Raw genomic sequence first — 7,951 nt, forward strand, 5'->3', positions numbered from 1 at the left:
ACCGAATCGAGCCATCAGGTTTAGGTACTAAAGCTATCGGGCTCGCCCAGTCACTATTGGACTCTTCTATTACCCCCATGTCCAGCATTGTCTCTAAATCGGCCTGAACTATTTTCTTTTTGTGTTCCGGCAAACGATACGGGCGCTAACGTACTACGACCCCCGGATCCGTCTCAATGTGGTGCTGAATGAGGTTCGTTCGACTAGGCAGGGGCGAGAACACATCTGCAAACTCAGCTTGTAAGGTTTTTTATATCAGTGAGCTGCGAGGGTGAGAGGTGGTCGCCAGAGGGAGCCAGAGCGAATGATTGGGGTTTGATATTTGCTTCTGGCCTGAGGTCCTTCTCTCCACTCACCACTGTCGCCAGCATCACTGCCTCAGCCTCAACCCATTTTTTAAGCAGGTTGAGGTGATAAATCTGACGTCCCCCGCCCCTATCTGTTCGAATTACCTCATAGTTGAGATCACCAATTCGCTGTGTGACCTCAAATGGCACTTGCCACTTTGCGATTAATTTTGAGCTGGACGTGGGAAGTAATACAAGGACCTTATCTCCCGGTGCAAATTGACGAAGTCTAGCCCCCCTATTGTACTGCTGTCTCTGTCTGTCCTGGGCCTGTAACAAATTCTTCAAAGATAGCCGCCCCAATGTGTGGAGTTTTGTTCTCAAGTCCAGGACATACTGAATTTCGTTCTTACTAGCGGACGGTCCGTCCTCCCAAGTCTCCCTCAGTACATCCAACACCCTGTGGGGCTGACGACCAAAAAGAAGCTCGAAAGGGGAAAGCGCCGTGGAGGCTTGGGGGACCTCGCGTACAGAAAACAAAAGGGCTTCCAGCCATTTATCCCAATTTTTGGCGTCTTCGTGAACGAACTTACGAATCATGGCTTTTAATGTACGATTAAAACGTTCGACCAGACCGTCCGTTTGTGGGTGATACATGCTGGTGCGAATCGATTTAATGCCCAATAATTCATAAAGCTCGCGAACCGTTTGTGACATAAACGCCGTGCCTTGATCGGTGAGGATCTCATTAGGGATCCCCACCTGGAAGATTAACGAAAACAACACGCTTGCCACACTCTTAGCTGAGATATTGCGAAGCGGGACTGCCTCCGGGTATCGTGTTGCGTAATCCACCAAGACTAACTAAAACGACGCCCTCGTGCTGACCGTTCAAATGGCCTGATGATGAGGTCCATTCCAATTCGTTCGAAGGGGACCTGCATCAGCGGAAGGGGGCACAAGGGTGCTTTTGGGTTGGCCGGTGGATTAACCCAGTGACTCCCAACCCCCGGTCCGCGGACCGGTGCCGGTCCGTGAACACGTTAGTACCAGGCCTTGAAATATTCCCAGAATTTTTTTTTCCATAATGATATTTGTCTTTTTAAGATGCTTTTTAACGTGTTTCTTTGAGCGCCTTCCGATTGCTTGGCAACGCGTCATATCTAGTGCAGCTGAAGTGACAGAAGTATGCGGAGAGATGAGCGGGCTCAGCAGACTTTAATGCCTAATTTCATTGCGGACAGTTCCGGTAAAAGGAAAGACGATGACCAACTTGAAATATAGAGAAAGAAAAAGTCAAGCTTCAATCGTAAATACGATACCTCATACATTAGGTATGGATTCACGACAACAGGCGATTCCGTGGCGTCAAATCCGTTGTGTGTAATTTGTGGTGAAAAACTCTCCAATCAAGCAATGAAGCCGTCAAAACTGCGGCGGCACTTCACCAAACATCCAAATCACGGAGTGTTTGCTATTGTATTCTGAAACTGTTACTAATATAGGCCTAGTAGGCTGTGTAATGTATCCTGGTTGACTTTATGATTAGTTTTGCACATGCATCGCCGCAGAGTTAACTATTTCTGACAGTACCGGACAGCCTCTGTCTCGTTCACTTCACGTCTTTGGGCGTCAGTGTCCAATTTACCATCAATGAAATCTAACCTTTGTGTAATTGAGAGAATTACTAAAATAAAAGTTAAAGGTTTTTAATAAAACTCAAAAGATGTGTGAAATTTCAGGATTTATGAGTGATGTTAGTCTAGTAGAATTTTCTAAAAAATATTTTGCTACCTAAAAGTTAAAGATTTTTTGTGTCACGCATGCATGTCTATTTCCCTCATATTAAATATAAAAACGCATGTCGACTGATATGTTTCCTTTGTCTGAACTCCTTTATTAATGGAGTATATAAACAGCCTTTTCAATATATTAGTATTAAAATGCATTTTCTGAGCATTTATATTTCAAGTTTTTACTGCACATGTCGAAATGTGCGCTCTTTGGTCCAACAGTGCTTGGGTCACCATATATCGGAAAACATTTGGAATGGGTCAGACATAATTCTGACCAATTATTAAGTTTTCTGCGTATCAAATGCACGTAAAAACTAATTTTCGCGTATAAATTGCATGATAATACACAACGCATGTTAATGCATAATCCTTATTGAATCCTTATGTGAATTTAGGGGGCGGCCGGGGGTGGGGGTTCAAACGTCTATGCACCTGCTTGTGAGTGAGTGCTATGTGAGTTGCTTTTGAAGTAGACCTAATTGAATGGGAGAAAAGATAAACTTTTTGTGAACCGTTCTGAAAGTTTAAAAAGATTGGTATGCAAGGAGCCTTTGTTGCCACCTAGCTCATAATATGCAGATAAATTATATCCTGTTACTGTTTTGCACAGTGATATGTTCCGAATCCAAAAAAAAGCATCTTAATAAGAGTAGACCTACTGTAAAAAAGGCCCCCTTGTGGCTGTTAAGCATCAGACACTTTGACGTGACACTCTCTCTCCTACTGTAAGATGCCTCGCTTCACCTGAACTTTTAGCCAATCACAAGTTGATTCAGGATCGCTGCGCGCGGAAAGCATTCTGTCAGAGACTTCGTCTGAAGCGCATCCTAGCCACACAAGCTCATTTAACTTCAACTTCAACTACATTATTCGGTGTGCGTCCGTACAAGTAAGAATCAGGATTTGTTGTTATCATTGTTAAAGCTAGATTGGCAGTGTTTTGTCTGTATAGTGTTGTTAAATCTAAGCACTGGGTTATTCTGTACAGCTAGGCTTTGTGAGGTAATGTTTCCTATCGATGTATAGATTGCCACTCAGGCATTATTCTTTAGTTTTGCATTGTAGAATACTAGTTAAGCACTTATTGTGTCTAGTTTGTAAATTATTGAGGTGATATTTGCTTTCAGTATATTTAATCTATCATAGTGACGAACCGTCTGTATGCGCACTGATTATCACGTGATGTTTTCGTGATGGCCGGCAGTAGTTATTTTTACGACCATCAGAGGGAGCCATTGTATATGCTAATGGTTTATTTTTCTCTTTGTTACAGTCATAGCTGTTTAGATCTATAGAATAGCCTTTTCTATTCTGTTAACGCTGGTTTGACTGTTCAAATATTACTGTATTTTATTTCTGCTATATTTAGAATAGGATACAGGTAATGCAAACTGATGTTTGTTGTTTGGTGATTATTCATTCACATTCAACTAAGCATGTTTGAACAAACTCTTGCTCCCTGGTCCAACCCTTGGTTCACCTCTCCTGTCAGTTTTCTTGCGCTTCAGAGAACATTGTGTGGCCTTCAGCAGTGACATACGGGGGATGTTTCACCAAGTCAAGCTCCTTCCGGAGGATGAGCCTCTCCTCCGCTTCCTCTGGAGGGAGCTTAAGTGTGATGAACAACCCACAGTCTACCAGTGGAAGGTGCTTCCCTTCGGCACTACCTGTAGCCCCTGCTGTGCTACATACGCCCTACAGAAGCACGTTACCGACCATACTCAGCCAGCTGATGCAGTGAGAGCCTCTGTGTTAAGACATTTTTATGTGGATAACTGTCTTCAGAGTGTGCCTACAGTTGAAGATGCCAAGTCTATCATCGACAAGCTGCAGACTCTCCTTGCCGAAGGAGGCTTTGAGTTACGCCAGTGGGCCAGCACCCATCCAGAGACCATCCATCACCTCCCTGCTGAGGCAAGATCGGCTAGTGCTGAGAAGTGGATAGCCCAAGGTCACCCAGGTCAAGAGGAATCAGCCCTGGGCCTGCAGTGGGACTGTAGAGAAGACACCCTATCCTTCAAGTGTCGAGAGGCTATAGCCACTGAAGAAGTTGTCACCATGCGTTCCATTTATAAAGTGGTGGCAAGCCAATATGACCCCATTGGCTTTCTAGTACCTTACACCACCAGGGCCAAAGTGGTCATTCAACACCTGTGGGACAAAAGGTGGGACTGGGATGACCCTGCTCTGCCGGATCACTTACTAGCCGCATGGAGAGAGTGGGATGATGAATTATCTCACCTACAAAGCATAGCACTTCCAAAGTGTTACACCAGCCATGAGTTAGACTTTCCTACCTGTGAGTGTGAGATCCATGTGTTCTGTGATGCCTCAGAGAGAGCCTATGGATCTGTGGCATACCTCAGGACCAAGAATCCTCAGGGAGTCATCCAAGTAGCTTTCATCACTGCAAGATCCAGGGTTTCTCCAAAAAAGCAGCAGTCAATCCCTCGCTTGGAGTTATGCGCTGCTCTGACCGGAGCACAAATGGCTCAGATCCTCAAATCTGAACTCACACTGTCCATCAAGCGGGCGGTTCTTTGGTCGGACTCTACTACCGTGCTCCAGTGGCTGCAGTCGGAGTCATGCCGATATAAAGTGTTCGTTGGCACACGTGTTGCAGAGATTCAAGATCTCACCCAAGGCGACACCTGGCGGTATGTGGACTCTCCACAGAACCCTGCCGATGACATAAAACGTGGTAAACCTCTCAACACGTTGACACCTGAGAGCCGCTGGGGTCAAGGCCCAACCTTTTTGTGGTGTGACCCAGACAAATGGCCACAGAGTCCTCAGATCCAGACAGAGGCAGATCAGAGTGAAGAGCGCAAGAAACCTCCGTTCTGCAGCCTCTCAACTACCACGCCAAGTCATCTCCCTGATGCTAAGCAGTTCTCTTCCTTCAAGGACCTCCTGACTGCCACAACTAAGACTCTACATGGGGCGGCCCCAGGCAACGTCACAGCCTACAGACAAGCACAGCTGGCTCTGCTACAGCAGGTCCAACAAGACAGTTTCCCCATGGACTATGCCCAGCTGCAATCAGGAAAACCAGTCGCTAAGAGCAGCAGACTTCTCAAGCTGGCACCAGAGTTTGACCACAGGGACAAGCTTGTTTGTGTTGGCGGACGTCTGCGTCATAGTAACCAGCTGGAACTGAATACTGTTCACCCGGTGGTGTTGGATGCCAAACACCCAGTCACGCAGTTGCTCATCCAAGATTATGATTACCATCTGCACCATCCAGGCCCAGAGAGGGTCTTCTCAGAGATGCGCCGCAAGTATTGGCTACCAGGAGGGCAAGAGGCTATCCGCAGCTTTCAGCGCAAGTGCCTAGAATGTCAGAAATGGCGTGGAAAGCCACAAATCCCTAAAATGGCCGACCTGCCTCCATCCAGAGTCCGACTTTTCAAGCCAGCATTTTACTCAACAGGAGTAGACTGCTTCGGTCCATACTCTGTAGCAATTGGAAGGAGGAATGAAAAGCGCTGGGGGATAATCTTTAAATGCATGACCACTCGAGCTGTGCATATCGATCTGCTCTCCAGTTTGAATGTAGACTCATTCCTCATGGCTCTGAGACGGTTCGTTGCCCGCAGAGGAAAGCCGTTCGAGCTAATATCAGACCAGGGGACTAACTTTAGAGGTGGCGATCGTGAGCTCCGGGAAGCATTCGCCGACCTTGCTCCAGACATCAAAGCTCAACTCGCTTCTCAGCAGATCGACTGGAAATTTAATCCACCTAACGCCCCCCACTTTGGCGGCTGCTGGGGGCGCGAGATACGCTCAGTAAAACAAGCCCTGCAAGTAACCCTTGGAGCTCAGCTTGTGACAGATGAGGTACTGAGAACCCTACTAGTTGAGATTGAAGGGATTCTCAATTCCAAGCCGTTAGGCTACACATCTGCAGACATCGCCGACTCTGACCCGATAACTCCCAACTCCTTGCTCATTGGGCGGCCAGATGCTTCTCTCCCGCAAGTGGTGTATTCTGACTCCGAGCTCCTTAGCAGTAGACGTTGGCGCCATAGCCAGCTGTTGGCTGATCACTTCTGGAAGCATTTCATTCGTTTCTATTTGCCCAGCCTCCAGACCCAACAGAAGTGGAATGCTGACAACCCAGATCTGCACATCGGCAAGACTGTCCTCATCATCGACCCACAGCTGCCTCGCTCACTGTGGCCAGTGGGTACTGTTATCAGCATCTTCCCCGGCCTCGATGGTAAGGTACGATCTGCTGAAGTGAAGGTGGGAGACCGGTTGTACACTCGCCCTGTGGCTCGACTTATTCAGCTTCCAAAATTGTCAGACTAACCATCACCAGATGATCGTGAGCCTTTTCTTCTTCTGCAGATTCCTTTCAGTAATCTGGGGGCGGCTGTAAAAAAGGCCCCCTTGTGGCTGTTAAGCATCAGACACTTTGACGTGACACTCTCTCTCCTACTGTAAGATGCCTCGCTTCACCTGAACTTTTAGCCAATCACAAGTTGATTCAGGATCGCTGCGCGCGGAAAGCATTCTGTCAGAGACTTCGTCTGAAGCGCATCCTAGCCACACAAGCTCATTTAACTTCAACTTCAACTACATTATTCGGTGTGCGTCCTTACAAGTAAGAATCAGGATTTGTTGTTATCATTGTTAAAGCTAGATTGGCAGTGTTTTGTCTGTATAGTGTTGTTAAATCTAAGCGCTGGGTTATTCTGTACAGCTAGGCTTTGTGAGGTAATGTTTCCTATCGATGTATAGATTGCCACTCGGGCATTATTCTTTAGTTTTGCATTGTAGAATACTAGTTAAGCACTTATTGTGTCTAGTTTGTAAATTATTGAGGTGATATTTGCTTTCAGTTTATTTAATCTATCATAGTGACGAACCTTCTGTATGCGCACTGATTATCACGTGATATTTTCGTGATCGGCCGGCAGTAGTTATTTTTACGACCATCAGAGGGAGCCATTGTATATGCTAATGGTTTATTTTTCTCTTTGTTACAGTCATAGCTGTTTAGATCTATAGAATAGCCTTTTCTATTCTGTTAACGCTGGTTTGACTGTTCAAATATTACTGTATTTTATTTCTGCTATATTTAGAATAGGATACAGTTAATGCAAACTGATGTTTGTTGTTTGGTGATCATTCATTCACATTCAACTAAGCATGTTTGTTTCATTTCTTTATTTGTTTTAGAACCACACTTCAATGTACAAATTCAATCATGCAGTTGTGAATTCAATAAATACTTCAAACGAAGAAATCTTGCTGTGAGCTCTAACTAACGATCCACCAACTATTTAAATCAAAGAAGCAAGTCTTCTGTACACCTACATTCTTATGCCATGCCATAAAATACATTAAGTTATTAGTTAAGATATGTACAGCAATGCACATTTCATGGCAAAAAGCTTGATGTTATGCAGAGGAAATTACAAAAAGCAATATACAAGCATCTGTTGCATTTAATCCTCTGTGAAGTCATATAATTAACTTTACATTGTGAACACACTAAAATCTAACAAATTCACAGAAAAGATTGTCACCCATCCTGTACTGGCCAAGTTCAGTTATGCAGTTATAACTTATCAGCTACTTTTCATATAACTGGAGAATGTGTTGTCTTTTCATGCTCTTTTGTAATGAATTAGTTGATTTAGTTCACAAAAGAATTATAAGTAAATCTTTTTCTGAACTCATTGACTTGGTGATCCATGTCATTGGAATTAAAGAGTAACGGAAAACAATGACTTTGAGATGAGATTTTTACTGAAATTGAAAATTCAGTATGTTCTTTAAAGCCACCGAATGATGGATTCTCTAGTCATAAAAAAGTAGCAATATCTAAACACGACCAACATAGGATGGATGACAAGA

Source organism: Pimephales promelas, chromosome 15, assembly GCF_988280905.1.
Source record: "Pimephales promelas chromosome 15, fPimPro1.hap1.1, whole genome shotgun sequence".
NCBI classification, from domain to species: domain Eukaryota; kingdom Metazoa; phylum Chordata; class Actinopteri; order Cypriniformes; family Leuciscidae; genus Pimephales; species Pimephales promelas.